This window comes from Poecilia latipinna, unplaced genomic scaffold (genome assembly GCF_001443285.1).
Source record: "Poecilia latipinna isolate Pla-1442-1.1 unplaced genomic scaffold, P_latipinna-1.0 Scaffold741, whole genome shotgun sequence".
Lineage (NCBI taxonomy): Eukaryota > Metazoa > Chordata > Actinopteri > Cyprinodontiformes > Poeciliidae > Poecilia > Poecilia latipinna.
Genome location: NW_015113357.1, coordinates 60295 through 76209, shown reverse-complemented (window position 1 = coordinate 76209; position 15915 = coordinate 60295). Strand labels below are relative to the sequence as shown.

At 44.4% G+C, this 15915-nt stretch overlaps 3 long non-coding RNA genes across 4 annotated transcripts in view; 1 reads left to right on the top strand and 2 right to left on the bottom strand.

The window, feature by feature from the left end:
- LOC106955507 (uncharacterized) overlaps positions 1 to 8089 on the bottom strand; it is a 15959-nt gene extending 7870 nt beyond the window's left edge. The window contains exons 1-2 of one of the 2 annotated variants that reach the window (XR_001426594.1): positions 7249 to 8089; positions 4880 to 5471 (exon numbers count right to left, since the gene is read on the bottom strand). This is a non-coding gene — a long non-coding RNA (uncharacterized LOC106955507). Of the gene's footprint in view, positions 1 to 4879; positions 5472 to 7248 lie in introns of those variants that run through there. The other variant, XR_001426593.1, reaches the window with a different exon arrangement.
- Positions 8090 to 8164: 75 nt separating this feature from the next.
- On the top strand, positions 8165 to 13646 carry LOC106955511 (uncharacterized). The gene is made up of 2 exons (XR_001426597.1): positions 8165 to 9714; positions 12684 to 13646. It is a non-coding gene; the product is annotated as an uncharacterized LOC106955511 (long non-coding RNA).
- Positions 13647 to 15466: 1820 nt separating this feature from the next.
- Positions 15467 to 15915, bottom strand: part of LOC106955513 (uncharacterized) — a 3683-nt gene continuing 3234 nt past the window's right edge. Inside the window, exon 2 of the long non-coding RNA XR_001426598.1 lies at positions 15467 to 15585. This is a non-coding gene — a long non-coding RNA (uncharacterized LOC106955513). The remainder of the gene's footprint in view (positions 15586 to 15915) is intronic.

Sequence of the window (15915 nt, the reverse complement as noted above, 5' to 3'; positions counted from 1 at the left end):
CCACAGGCCAGGAGGAGAACAGGTTGGTTTGACTCAGAACCACAGTAGCTGGAGCAGATGTTCTGGTTCCAGTGGAACCGGGTCGACCGGACCATCAGGAGGAAAACAGAATTTTGGCGTCTAGAGAGTAAAACTGATCAGGAGATGGAAAGCTGGATTGTTGCAGCGCTGCAGCATCTTTCCGATCTGTGGTGGTGAAGAGCTGAGCTGAAAGCTTTGGGTTGTGACTGAAAGGACGAGGATATCCGCAGATGAAATGGATGGACTGGTATAAGCAATTCTTTCATTCCTGACCATTTATTAACATCTCTGGGTGTTGGAAAAAGAAGCGACAGGTCAGAAAATCATTCTGAATCTGACAAACTGTCTCTAAAATTCACCTTTAAAAAGGACAGAATGACAAAGACCTGAGGACTGAATCGTCCTTCAACTGATCTTCTTATGAATGTCAGGATTTTAGCAAACAGCTTCACTTTGTTGGAGATAAAATCCTGTTTTTTGTGAGTAACGTTGTTTTTCTGCAGGATCTTCACAGATTCAGCTGAAGTCGCTCTGGGGAAAGTTTCTGGCCCGATTTAAAGAGAGTCTTTGTTAGGTTTTCTGGTTCAGCCCTCGAATTTAGGAGCATTTCCAGTCAGAATAGGTCAAAGGTCAAAGTCAAAGGAGTCCTCTGATGAAAGTTGGGAAGTGGAAGTTCATCAAAAATAGTGAAATAATGAGAAACAGTCCAGCCTGCAGACAGTCTCCTCCTCTTCCTCAGCTCTTCGTCTATACAATCATGTCCTTCACATCCTCCTAATAAAGACTCTCTGTTTGCTGCAGCGACAGAAACCAGACAAACACCCAGTTCTTCAGAACGGCGTTCATCTCATGTAGCTGATGTCGCTCTTACACTAAGCAGCTCATTAGCAGCACAAACATCTGCTGCTTTGTGTTTGGACTTCAGGTCTAATTTAGCTTTAATGAACTGGTAGCTGGAGGGCAGTGAGCACCTGCAGCCAGGAGCGAAACAGAAAAACATCAGCCAGAACAAACATCCTGTGACAATCGTCCAGATCGTCCGAGTTGTTCTGGTTCTGGACGTGTTTCAGCCACAGCATTAAGGTGGTTCGATGTCTGACTGGCAGTGGATTGGTCAAACACTGACCAGGCATTATGAGTTGGTCAGTATATTTCTGCCTGACTCTTTAAGAGTGAACGCCTCCAGACGCCTGAGGTGAACCAAGATGGCGGCAGCAGAATCTGTACGGGGCTCACTCCGAGGATCGGACTCGGTTCCCATCAGAGGGAGACCCGGGGAGCGACTCGTTACCTCAGACCTGCTGGAGGGCAGAGTCCAGGCAGACGGCAGAGAACGAGGCCCAGCCTCAGCACTAAGACTCTCCATCATCCAGCCTCTCTGCTTCAGGTCTGGTTCGGTTAAACCCAGATGGGAGCGTCTCCATTAGACCACTAACTGACGTTGACGTGAATATGGGCTGTGAGCGCAGGAGCTGCTGTCGACACTCATCAATGGAAAACCTCAACGTTTTGGTTCTGATGGACTCAATAAAGACAAAGAGCCAAATTCAGGAAGTTCAGATTAAAACCTACAGTGACACTACGGCTGATCCGCACATAATGACTGCTTTACTGTTCAAGCAATAAACTAACCTTTGGATTTAGTTTATGCAGTCAGACACCAACATGCACAACGTTCGTTTGGTGTATTAAAAACACCAAACCAACTCGTGTAGTTCTGGTGTTTCCCACCGAGCTGTAACCGACAGAACGGCACCAGAGCCACAGAGTTTGTGGTTTCCTCATTTCTGCTCCAGAGAACCTCGGTGGTTCTGCTCCTGGCTCAGCTCCACCCTGAGCGGCTCTCTGACTGCAGACGCCACGTCCGCCGCTCCACTGCGGCGGATTAGACATCTGGAGGGTGAAAGGTTCGGCCTTCGTGACATAAATCACCGACCAATCAAACCAACGACTGCAGTCTGCTGCCAATCAGATCTCTTCCAGGAAGCCTTCCTCAGCCTGAGGTGGCTACGGAGAACGGGAAGAACCAAACTGGAACTGCTGAATCCGGCTGGAACGGTTAAAGCCGCTCTAGAGAAGAAACTGTAGAGCCTCCCGTTACCAAGGCAACGTAAACACACCGGGTCAGACACGACGTAAAGAAAACATGAGCAGACCTCCTCCGCGCCGGTTCTGAAGCTACAACCAGAACCAGCACCAAAACCTTCATCACGTCAGATCATTTCTGTCCAAATCACCGAGACTCTGTTCTGATGTAACCGGGTCTCAGGTCCAGAGTACTGGTACCGTTTGATTCCAGCTCAACCTGGATCTGCAGCCTGGTTTCATAAGAGAGAGCAGCGCAGCGATGCGTGGGCGGGTGATAATGTGATGGAGCAGCGATAACACCACCTGTCAGCTTCCTGCTCTGCTTTGTGTGTTCAGAGATGTAATAAAGAGACGAAGCCTTTTGACCTCTGACCCTGGAAACATGACCCAGGCTGTCCAGCAGAGAGGATTTAACGTAAGCAGCAGCTTCATACAATCAGGATTATGGATTATCTGTCTGCCAGAGATGCTGCAGGGTGTTCCTCCGCAGAGCGACACGGCGACCCCAACGTGACGAGGGCAGAGGAGCCACAACCACCAGCCATCAAACTCTGACCGATTAAAAGATTAAAAACAAACTCATTTCCCCTGATTTCACTCAGCAGACCAAACGGGTCAGGACCCGAACCCGTCAGATGAACCTCCCTGGTCCTCGGCTGACACGTCGGCCGGGCCCGACGTGACCATGGTTAAACAGTTAACATGCACACATTATATTTGACTTCCTTCCCTTTGGGTGGTCGGCGTTGGTCGTGACTTACTGGTGGAACCGATCCGATCCACCAACCTTATCTACCTACAAGGTCACAGAAATCAGCCCCTGTCCACCTGTTGGACGGTCCCAACCACCAGTCATCTCCCCGTGCAGGTTTACATCAGTCTTTCCCAACAGAGTAATTTGTTGACTACATTTTGCTCACACAAAAAATTCTGCAAGTCAGGTTTTTTAAATATTGGTGATCGGCCAGAAATTTGCAATCGGTGCACAGTTGATTTCTTAGAACTGCGATCTTTCTGTACAACGGTTGATTACTGTAATTACATTGACTGTAAATTACAAACAAAATATATTTAGTATTTATTAAAGAAATACTTGAACACCTTGAATATGCCTATTTTCAACAGAAAGAAAAAAGGAAGAGGATGTGTTGTAAACACAGTACACCCTCTATGTAACATATTTATTTATCCTTCATTTTTATCTTTTTTCATCCGTCTCCATCTTTCAATTTTTATCAACCGAATCTTTCTCTGTAATTATCAGGTTTATTTCCTTACCAAGCTCAGACAGGTTATTCCCCCTCACAGCCAAACCTGGTTAAAACGTTAGTTCAGTGATGACCGGATGTCGCTGCGTGTCAGGGCAGGACGCGCCGCAGCTAATTTGGCCCGTCGCCATATTTGCTAGTTCCTCCCGCCGCTGCTAGCTGGAGGCTAAAGCTAGCTCCGCTTTTTAAAGATCGCATTGAGCAACAGAGCAGTCGCGTTACTTTTCTGTGACTTTCGCCGTTTTCTTTCTCTGAATCCTTCTGTTGCTTTTTTGCAGTCAGGAAATCTGTTTCAACGCATCACAGACTTTTAGCATCGCTGAAAATACAAAACACAGGAGGATGAACCAGTCGCGCTTTGAAAGATGGCTTTCAAAGCGCGATCTGGAGAAGAATCGTTTCGATGTTTGTAAATTTGTTCTAATGCTTTAAATTGAATATTTTCACAGCTCCCTGCTTCTTGCTCATCAGTTTTTACCCAACACACAGGATCAGTACTGTCCGGTTATCCATGGTCATCGTTTCACCTGGTGAAGAAGACCGAGCTTTAACCGTCTCTGACTCCGCAGGCACCAGATCGGACCCAGATCCAGGTTCTGTGCAGTGCAGGTGTGCAATGATGGGTCCCAACTGGGGAAGATTAATTTACACAAATGATCTTTTAACACCCTTATATATGCTTTCCCCTCAGATCTCTCAGGTTTGCTGATAGTAGAGAATCATGATTCCCTTCCCAACTTTGCTCAAGAATCTTTGATTTTAATCAGATGTGACCTGCGAGCAATATAAGATTACATAACCATGTCTGGGTTCATATTAATCATTCAAAGCATCAAGTTTAATCCTTAAATCAAGCATAATGCAGGAGAAATCCCGTCAGAACAATCTGCATCAACATGAGAAGATGATCATAAGGACCCAGATTTCACAGGCTGAGGAAATCTTCCTGTTTCTGCAGGTTAAAAGTTGATTAAATCCAAACTCAGGAGGCTGTGCAGGTCCAGGCAGGGACGTTTGGGATTATGAGGGTCTGCATTTAGCAGATGAAGGCTTTAAACAGCAGCACACATGTTTGGTGACCCGATCCTGAGTCGGGTCATGTTAGGGCGAAAAACCGTCCAATCTTTGACCTTTTAATCGGCGGATCAAGGTTCTGGAGGCTTTGACAGACTGAGGGCCAGTTCCAACATCGTGACTGCGCCGACGGCCTCGTTCAGCTCCAGCTGTGTTACAGCCTGCAGCTCCAGCCGCTGCTTTCCTGCCTCTAGTTAAAACCTTTCAGTTAAAAACATTTGTGAACCTGGCTGGTTATTGATCTGTTCTGCTCTTGTATTTCAAAATACTGATTTTACCTTTAAGCTAATTACCATGACTCACCTCTGACCCCAGTGTGATATTAGCATAAAAACAATAAAATCCTACCTGGATGAATTTTATTGTAATAATCCTGAACATGCATGAAACACCCTTCCCGTTGGTTAGCATAAATGCTAATGATTAAATGTCATCACTGGCAGGCCTGCATTTTATTTAAATGTCTTAATTTTGATAAAACTGTGTTGAACTGATTGATTGCAGCAGTCTGAGGACAACAGGAGAATATTTCCGTCTGACCAGAATAACTGAATCAGCTCGCATACGCCCCTGGTGGTGTTTTTGGAAACTGCTTCTCATTAATGAGACATGGAGGTCTGTAGACGTCTGTTCTGCTGCTTGTTGATTCATTTTGGTTTCTTTTGACTCCTGCAGCTTCTGCTGAATCATTTATTCTTGTGTTTTAATGCAGTTATGAAGCAAAGTTCAGACTCTGATCTTTGACTCAGCCGTTAGCTGAGGCGGTTCAAAGCTCCCTGGAACGTCTATGAACTCCTCCTGACCTTACGACCTCGGAACGTCTCGTCTCGGTCCGGTTCTGCGCTCATTACTGCGGAGAGTAGCGGGTTCAGCTAGCGCAGGCGCTAGCGGCTTAATGAGCAGAGGAAGCTGGCAGACGGAGGGAGACGCCGCTCCATGTGTCCACGCTCTTCTTTGATTTCTCCGCTCCCAGTGTGAACATCCCGCCAACAAAATCCATCTGCATCACTGGAAACATTCCTAAAAGTCTTAAATTTAACTTGATGCAGAAATAATCCAAACTCTCAAATTTAATGTACAACAAAAAGTTTTGCACCAAAACGAGACATAAACCTCCATCTCTGTTTGGTTCATCAGTAACTGACCCCACCGTCACTAATATCTATAGAACAGCAGCAAACTTTCCCTCCCTCTGAGCTGTGGATGTTCACACACATCAGTCCAACTGCCAGCTCCGACAGGCTGGAACCGGTTGCCAGGGGCAACAAGGTGTGTGTGGGTTCAGCTCTGGGTTTATGACACACCCTAAGAAGCAAATGTGTTGAGTCACCCAAAGCCCACGCGTTCCCCACCCCGACGCTGTGTGTGTTATAAAGACTTGGCTGCTGCTGTAAACTTTGACTATAAATAAATCTCAGGATGCTGGAAAATGAAACGCCTGTTGGTTAAAGGAATCGGATCAACCCGGCGGAACAGCTCAGGAGGAACGGACTCTCCGTTTGGCTCGTTTATTGGGTCCTCTGCTGAACAAAGACTATCCAGTGAAGAGTGTTTTATTTTTATTTTATTTTTCAGTGAAGTGTCAGGTTCTGACTGAGAATGTGGAGGCAGAAAAACTATAAACTAGTTCAGCTTCAGGTATTAATGTGAGATTTTAACCGACTCACGGCTCAAACACGTCTGGTCACAATAAACATCCAAACTGCAGAATGGACACTTCAGCTTTTCTACAAACAAAATTTTAAAAATCTGATTTTATATGTCTAATCCATAAGAAAATCATATATTTAAGAGAGAAACAGGCGTTGAAATGAATTCAGAAAGCAGTTTGTTTCTGACCAGCCCAGTTTAGCTAAAATCAAGCTGAAGTCCGGTTCATTTGGGGACGGATCAGTTCTTCACCCTGTTGGTTCTGTCAAGCATTTTATCCTGATGCTGCTCAAGTATCAATAGATATTATTGTTTTATCTATCAGTCCTGCTTTATTCTAATAAAAACTACTGATTTGGTGTGGCGGCCATCATCTTAACCGCGTCTTCCCCTCCTTAAAACTAAACTTCCTGTCAATAACAAAAAAACAAACAAAACCGATTCGCATGGCTTATTTTTCACAGCTTCAGTTCCTGAACATGGCGCACTGATTCACAGAGTCCCGATTCAGGTCGCTGAGGAACAGCCGATTAAAGGGGCGGGGTCACAAAAAAATCAACTTGAATGTTTCCATCAAGTTTTCATTAAAAACAAACCTGGAGTTTTGCTTTGATTCGTTCATGTTTCAGAAATCCTCTAATCTCCATGGCAACCAGTCAACTGTTTAAAACACCTGGGTGGACTTAGCCCCGCCTTCAGAGTGCAACTCCTCCCTCATTCAGCTCCTCCAGACTAGCCGGCAGCAATTAGCAAACATCTGCTGAGCTCCTTATAGGAGCTGCTGCTCATGGCAGCACTGGTAAAAACGTTAAAGGGTTATTGTTGGGATGCCTTCCTGGAGGCGGAGCTTCAGCAAAAGCAGGAGTTCTTAAAGAGACAGAGACCCAATTTCAAGATGTTGAATCAGGAAGTCAAAGTTCCTTTGAGTCATATTTGATATATATATAGGATTTCCACAGCAATTTAAGTTAGTTCCTTGAGCGTGCTATTAAAGGAGAACACATGATACCGTCCCTTTAATGCACCTGCTGAAGGTAGAGAAAGCATCTCAGAGCCACAGGAAAAGGTTTTTGTTGTCTTAAGTTCTTTAAAGTTTGCCACCAAAGTAATCAGCATCCTGAGGACAGAGACTTCGGCGTGAACTCACCTGCTCCGAGTCACTGCAGGTGGAGAGGAGCTGGATGTCAGGAAGCGTCTGGAGAACCGGTTTCATGACAGATAATGAATTTAAACTCTGTGGAAGAAAGACAGCTGGTCTGTGGGCGTCAGGCTGATCTGCAGCTGAAAGCAGCCGTTTAATCTTTCTGATGTGGACTGAAGGAAAAACTTCTCACTTCAGATTTAAAAAAAAAGAAAAAAGAGATGCTCAAGAGTCAGACTTTGAAGTGTTCGCAGGAACTCCAGTGGGGTTAATGAAATATTTAGAGAGTTTTCAAACCACTGAAGACTGAGGTGAACTACAAACATGGAAGATGTTATTGATTATCCATGAGCTGCGAGTTCACATACAGAAAACAGCATCAGGGTGAAAATGTATTTAAAGGTCTGAGCTCAACACTCAAACAATGTTTGTAATGAGCTGAGAACCAAGTCTGACCTGCTGGTGCTCCGGTTGTGAAGAAAATGAACAAACATGAAAACAAAAATAGGTGAACATCCACTAAAACCCGGCTTCTCCTGATCGGGTCGGTGCAGCTCGGTCCATCGTACTCAGGAGAAAGTTTAAACCCAAACACCCAACATGGCGTCATGCTAAAGCGAAGACTAACATGGCGCACCAGTCCTTCTGCTGTAGCTCCAACCAGATAACGGACGTGAACCACTGTTATCTAAACTGTATTTTAGGTTGCACCATTCACATCAGTCCTGTTCAGTTCGCTTTAATGATGTTCCAGAAAGTCCAGTTCAGTTGATGTGAATGCTAAGCTAACTCTGGGTCTGGGTTCGGTTTGAATGTGAATGCCAAGCGGACCAGAGACCGCTCCAAAAGCAGTAAGTGGACTATAGTGCAGGGCATTCTGGGTAAATACAACCAAAACAAATGTGGTAGCCTAGCACTAGCAGGAGAAATGGCTTGTGGTCTTTAGCCAAAGACTAAGGAGAAATCCTCCGACAGCTAAAATCTGACGCCGCCCCTCCTGACCAGGTTGTTTTCTGAGGTTTTTACACATTTCTCAACCTTTGACACTCAGTAATATTTCTTTCTTTTTTTTCTTGTTAGAACGATTCGCAGCCATAAACTACATTTTTCCTTCTGGCATATCCTCGGCTACCTCACCGCCTGCCCTCCATCTGTACAGCTTAGTGACACTACATGACAGCAACCTACAGAACCCAGACTGTAGTCTCTACACAGGGTGAACCCAAACGGATCCACCCAGCACCAGCAGGTATTTCCTCCTTCATGGCTCAGGTCAGACTGCAGCAATGTGACCAGGCCAACCACACTTGGCAGCAAGACCCAAACACTCATGAATGAATATCCTGCAGATGCTCTTCATCCAGAACATGAGCTAAACCCCCAGGATCCCGATCAATGGCCGCCATCGACTGCTAACAGCTTAATCTACAGTAAACACCGGCAGCATCACACAGGTCCAACGGTTTTCCACATCACAGACCCCCAGCAGGAAAATCAATATGTGGACGGATCGGTCTGCTGCGTTTTGTTCTGGGAGCGTCATAACGCTCTGAGCTCGACCCGAACGCACCGAGCCGTTGACGCGCTGCAGATGGACAAAATCAATGAGGAAAATACGGCAGCCTGTAGGGAACAAATCAATTAAAACACGCCTTTCTGTTGGTGCTGCACATGCTGCTGGAAGATATTCAACTCCACCGCTTTACTCACAGAAAGAGCTAACAGTGATGAAAAGATAACCAAATATTATTAAAGGTGATGAAAACATCTTGATGACGGAGAAAGAGGAACCTTCAGTCCAGACCAGGAGCTGGACGGCTCCATAAAACAAAAACCATCTGCTAAGTGACTTTTCCTGTCTACTACAATCTTCGTGGGAAGTTGTTCATGTTTCCTCTGAGGAACGATGAAAAGTTCCAGCAGCCATTGTTTCGTCTCTCCAAAGCCAAGACACCAAACAACAAACAGCGATCAGGACGCTTCCCCTCCTCAAGCGGCCGTGTCGTTTTAATGAGTGTGAAATGTGAGGATGAATGCGTTCTGTCAGATACTGTGGAGCTAATGACCATGAGAACCGGCTGAAAGAGCGACGATCCGGCAGAGGACAGATTAGCACGTTCCTGTCCTGGTCACAAGTCAAAAGGACGGAGAACAAAAACGCTGCATGCATTAGAAACACATCAACACCCCTCCCCCACTCTGACAGCCGTTGCTACGGGTTACCATCACCTCCCGTCAATCACTGCCCAGCAAACAATGCTGCGATTGGTGGGCTGATGGACAGGGTCGCCATGACAACACAAAGACCCGCTGATGACTCAATGCAGGGCGAGAGCGAGCAAGGTCCGGCTCCTGCGGGTCGAGACCCTGACGGTTTGGCCCCGGATCAGCCGGTGATGAGACCAACTGGACCGAACGGGAACGATCAGACGGCAAGCGGCGACATGCCAACGTGGTGCAACGTTTGGGAAGGTACAAAATTTAACAGCTTTGGTTATGAACCAAACGAGGCATATTTCATCATATCTCACCTGGTTTTTCTTTCATTTATAAACGTCAAAGTAATGTTTGCCATTTATAAAAGCTACATACTTTAGCTTTTATAAATGGCAAATATTTAGCTTTTATAAACAGCAAGCTAAATATTTAGCTTGGCCACAAACTAGCTAGCTTAATATTTAGCCACAAATAAATATAAAGCGTGTTAGCTGAATATTTATTTGTGGCTAAATATTCTGATATTTAGTTGATGTGACATTTGTGACTGAATGAAAAACATGAAGAAAATGTGATTTTGAAGAATAATGGTAAAATTTCAATATTTTGTGGTTTTTCCTGTGGTAACAAGTGGTGATATTAAAGTGTTTATAACTTATTTTCAGTGTTTTTAAGGCAGCTGTGTGGTTCTGACTGGACATGACTGCAGCTGCACCATATCTCAGTATCCAGAGGAAAACTTTAACTAGTCCCATCCCCGGTCAGTAGAACAGCCAATCACCAGTCAGATTCTGGTTCTGGTCCTGACTGAAAGACAGGAGAGAACATCGGAATGGAAATACATCTATAAATGATAAATCTGTATGACCACAGCTTTGAGAAGAGATCTGAGTGAACCGCTGCATGATCATCATCATTATTATTATTATTCTGACTGAACTGCTGCATCATTAACGTGTTTTGATTCCTCAGCAGCTGTAGATGGAGACGTGATGAAGGGAACACGTACAGCAGCCAGTCGACTGATTTCATCCCGTTAAAGAGTCGATTCCTGATTACTTAACGAGTTCCTGAACAACTGAGAGCAAATTACAGCCTGTAGAGCTAACGAGGCTTTAATAATGTTCCCCTGTGGAGAAACAATGAAGCCGATACGTTCAGAAACAACTCTAGAAAACCAGGTGGAACGGATCAGAACCAGGAGTTCTGCTTTCCAGAAGAGAACATCCGGCCGTTTGGGTTCTGCAGCGGGACAAAGATCCAAATCAAACCAGTAATTCCACCTATAACTGGTTCAAACAAACAAAAGCAAGGTGGCCTAGTCAAAGTCTGAGATGCCTATTTGAAGAAGGCCAGGTTCTGGCGTGTCGGCCTTTTGGGATGATGTTATGACTTTAAAACTCTAAATTTTTATACATATTCTTATGACTTTCATTTTTGTAGTTGTTTTAAAACTTAATTATTCTCATAATTAACTAAAACTTGCAATTAAGACATATTTTAATAATAATGAATTATTCTCATAATTGTTCATTTAAAACTTGTAATTATGACAAATTTAAAATTATGAATCTGAAACTCAGAATAAAGTATTTTATTCTTATAATTACTTTAAAACTTTTAATTTAAAACCCAAAATGATGGCTTATTCTCATAATTATGACTTAAACTCGATATTGAGTTTGAAACTAGTATTTATTATTTTTAATCTCGTCACTTTAAAACATGTACTTATGACTTCCTGTTATTTTTTCTTTCATGGCAGGAACGGGCTTCCATACAGGAGCTTTCCAAGGCTGTCATTAAAAGTCTGTCGATGTTTTATCATTAAAAGTGACATGAAGCAGCAGAAAGTGAGGAGAGAGTCGGGGTGAGTCGGTCTTGGCTGATCTGGGCCTGCGGTGAATTTAACGAGCAGCGGAGACTCGGTTAGGGACACGCGTCTCATCGGCTAACTCAATTAGAGCACAAATGAACTGGAGTCAGGAAATCCAATTTAAGGAGAAATGAGTCAGTGTTTGTGTTGAACAGATGGAGAGAAGCGATCCAGAGGAAGAAGCACTTGAGAGGAGACAGACGAGGCAGGAAGTGCCGCACGCAGCTTCCTGCGTGACCTTTTCAGCCGATCAATAAGTCATGAAGCCGTCAGGACTTCTGACAGCTTCGGTGGCGATGAACAAGCGGAGAGAGACGGAGCCGCTTCTGAATAATGGATGAGTTGTTTACTGTCTAAAAGGTCTGGACCGCTTCAGTCCGCAGACACAGACGGCTTCTTCTGTCAATGCTAACCAGGCGGCTAGCATCATCCGCTACTGACCGGGTCCAAACATCTCACCGAACCGAACCAGAGACGGTTAAACCGGATTAAATTTAACAGCAGAAGCAGAACATCACTGCTTTACAGCCGAATGGAGGGAAAAGACGTTCAGTTCAGTCAGGTCCAGATAGATTCTGGTGGATTCACTGAACCAGGAAGGAGTTCTGACTCTAGGAGAAAACATTGTGACACCTGGACAGGTACGGAAGACCATTTCTGCCAGGAAAGGAAAAATAAAAGCCCAACTGGAAGCCATAATTATGACTTTTATTCTCAATTATCACTTCAAAACTTGTACTTACCACTTATTCTCATAGTTATGACTAGGCCTGTCACAATAAGCTATAAATCAATTAATCAATAACTCGCATAACAAATTAAAACAAGTTCAATTATTTCCGTTTGCATGATTTATTTATTAAGCCTTTAAATCGTTTTCAGGAGCGTTTCACTGAGGAGTGGTTTGTATGAACCACATCCATTTCATTTCTGCTGCGGTTGTATTGATTATTAATGTTTTATTAGCTGATTGAACTGAACTGATTCCGATCAAAATGAACTTTTTAAACGTTGAGCTGAAACTGCAGCGGATTGAGTCCTCAGCTTCAGCGCTCATTAGCTGCTGCGCTAACACCATGCTTTCAGTAATCACACGCTGCACAACAGGAGGCCTATGGCCCCCAAGGTGGCCGTGTGTGTGTGTGTGTGTGTGTGTGTGTGTTTTCTAGGTTTGATTAAAAAGCTTCTGTGTGGTTTTGAGATGCTAATCGATGTATTATCAGCAGGATAAAAGAGAGTTTAGCTGCTTAAAGACAAACAAATGACTTCTGGCTCAGACACCCCATACATTACTAATGAGGGCTGTGTGTGTGTGTGTGTGTGTGTGTGTGTGTGTTCGTGTTCTCAGGCTTCACAGAGGCACAAACACTGGAGGAAGAAATCCCATCATGTTTGTGACAACAAGCATTGATCACTCCCAGCTTACAGCAGGACGCCAGCGATGATGTCACTGACGAAGTCCAGACCCGACACCGGATCAGAACCAAGCAGCTTCCAGGCCGGACCCACAGAGAGCTGCTGAGCCAAAGAACCGGGTTTGGATTCTGTTCCCACATCTTTACGCTCCGGATTCCTCTGGTGAAGCTTCGTTCAAAATGCTCCACATGAGAATCATGATTCTCATCTTACTGCGATTCAGAATGTCCCAGAGTCCGTTTTAAAAAATAATCCGCTCTGTCGCCCTCCATTTTGTAACTACGCGGGATGTTCTGACATCGCCATGGAAACGGGACTGTCCATTCTCCATTCTGCAAAAATGGAGATTCAATCTGCCTGTCTGAAGGAAAACATTTGGACTGTTGTTTTCCCAGGAAGACCGACTCAGACCTGAGCTTCACGCTGTTCACAGGCGGCCAAATGAAGATGTAAAAGGGAAACCGAGGTACAGCGAGTCGAGCAGCAGAGCCGAGCTGCGCCGTTCACTGTGGGACCAGAAGGAGAAACTAAAACTAAATGCTTGTGAATGCAAAACAGGGCAGATACCGACACCAGGTGAACTTCTCCATCCTTCTGACTGGGTGATAAACCAACACACTGCTAACACTCTGCTTCAGCTAATCACCCATAATCCTCTGCTGCATCACTGTCACATGACCAAGCTCGTAACCCCGCCCTCCAGAAACACAAACAGCAACAAAATGAGAGGGAAAAATCAAAAACACAAGCCGGTGTCGATGTGTTCATGTTGATCACTCCTGATGTACCAACACTGAGGCTCACAGCAGCCGAATGCCACCAAAACCCTTCACTGCCGTCTGAACGACCCGATTCAGATTTTTCACCCAAAAATAAAATCAGTTTTCGAACCGTCTGAACGCTCATGTCGCATTTTACCGTCTTTTCCGTCACTAATGTGAGACGTGCGTCATAATTCTGCAGCAGAAGAAGAATCTGGACGTAAACAATGTCTGAAAATGGTAATAATGAAGCGATGAAAGCAGTCCGAGTCAGTGAATGCATCACATCCCAACCGACCACACAGCCAACAGAACCCGGTCAGAACCGGGTCAGAAGCTGCAGTCAGTGCTCCACTAGAAGCGGTTTAGTTGCTGTTAGCTTTCCGTTTATCAGGTTCCTTCGTCTGCTGACCATGCTGTCGCTCTCAGCAACTTTACAATCCATCCAGAGACGGTGGCGGCCATTTTACTGCAGTAAATGGCGGGCTCTGGGGGGACAGCCACGTTCTTCTTCTTGAGTCACTTTAAGGTCGCAAACCGTTCATAGTCCGATTATAGCTGCATTTAATCAGTAGCATGAACGATAACGCAGAAGTAGATCGGATTTCAGCAGAAAAACAGAATTGAGCATCCAGGCCTGCTGGGTGAACATAATCCAATCCAACTATTGTTCTCAGTCAGGCAACTTCTGCAATAAGTTGCTTTATGTATCTGTTGTCAGCGCAAAAGTGATTTAAACTAACCAAATGTTTATTTATTTTTACTCTTCTTTTAATTAGTAGTTTTCTAGAAAAGACAGAAGGGCTGATATGTAATCTGACAGGTTCCAGCAAGTGTAGACAGTGAGAGGCGACCTACTGAGAGAACAAGGATCTGTGATCGTTTCCTTATGCCTGGTTCAGGCTTAATGTTGCCTCAGAATCATGTCATTATTATTTTAGAACCGTTTCTTCTTCTGAGAGGCAGTTAGCTCTTGTTAGCTTCCCGTCACGTCCGCCTCCGGCAGGTTTCTCCTCAGGTCCGGCGGCTCAGCCCGCCTCTCGTCTCAGGAAGTGATGGAGCCGCGTTGGCTTCAAACGCTGCAGCCGCATCGCTATGCCGACGGAACGATGGAAGACGGGAACTAAGGAGCCTGAGCTCGTCCTTCAGGTCAAAGGTCGACATCACTCACAGAAAGTTTGAACTTGGAAACTTCTCTCAGAATGAGACGAGTTTGACTGCAGGGAGGATTTCTAACAAAGTTTTAGATTTATGTGAGAAGAAAGCAGAAATTTTTTAGTTTTCAGAATAATTCAGGCTGTTGAGGAGCTGAGCTGGACAATCAATCAATAACCATATAGATTACCACAGACACCTGGTCAATATCAATACATAAAATGTCTGATAGAATATTAAATATTCAATATATAGAATATTCACTGAACTACAGAACTGCACAGCATTCTGGGAGATGTAGGCAGAGTAAAAGGCATTAGCCCAGGGGTGTCCAGACTTTTCTTTCTACTTTTTCTCTCACCAGCCGCCTGAGATCTACCTCATGACACAAAGACATAAAAATTGCAAATTAAACTCTATTGACTTATTTTATATGCGAATATACATCAGTTATAGCAGAAATAATAAAGTGACAGAAAACCTGATCCAGTTTCTTCCTCAGTGAGATTCTGACTCTGGGAGCAGGTTACTGGTTTCTCAGTCAGAAGCTGGTTTCAGACCTGATGCCAGCAGGTCAGTCAGTCATGGTGGATCTGAACTTTGGTTTGATGACTGAAATGTGAGAAACTACAGACTGATAGGAGGAACCAGAGAGCCCAGTAAAGGTAAAGGCAAATCTTCTGAAGTCGGGACATAATTCATTTAATTTCACATAATTATCACAGTAGAATTTGTTTAAACTTAAATATATTTGTCCCATTTGATGTTTGTTGAGACACATACTCACAAATGAACGAGGTAATTAGTCCAAGTTTGTCGTTTATTGAATGTTCAGAAACTGCAGCAGGTGTGATTGATGAGCCACAGCAACGTTAGACAAACAACCCGAACAGACGATCAACTCTAAACCACTCCTACCTTTTTACTTTCTGTCTCTTTGTCGTTTGAGCCACCTGTTGCCGTGGCAACCGCCTGCGCCCGCACGCCGAGCAGAGATTACTTTAAAAACACAACATTCAGTCCGTTACATATCAGGTTTCCAGGCTTGATATTTATTCCTTGATTATTAATAAGCCTCTCATGGACACAGCGCTGGTCGAGCAGCTCATTTAAACTCCTGCTCTGCTCTCAGTCGGTCTTTGAGTCGCCTTTTTTCCTCTTTTTTTTGTTAATGGAACCAAAATGCACTGAATTGGGCAACACCTTGTTCAAACAATAATTACTGAGATTATTCATTTTAACACGTTT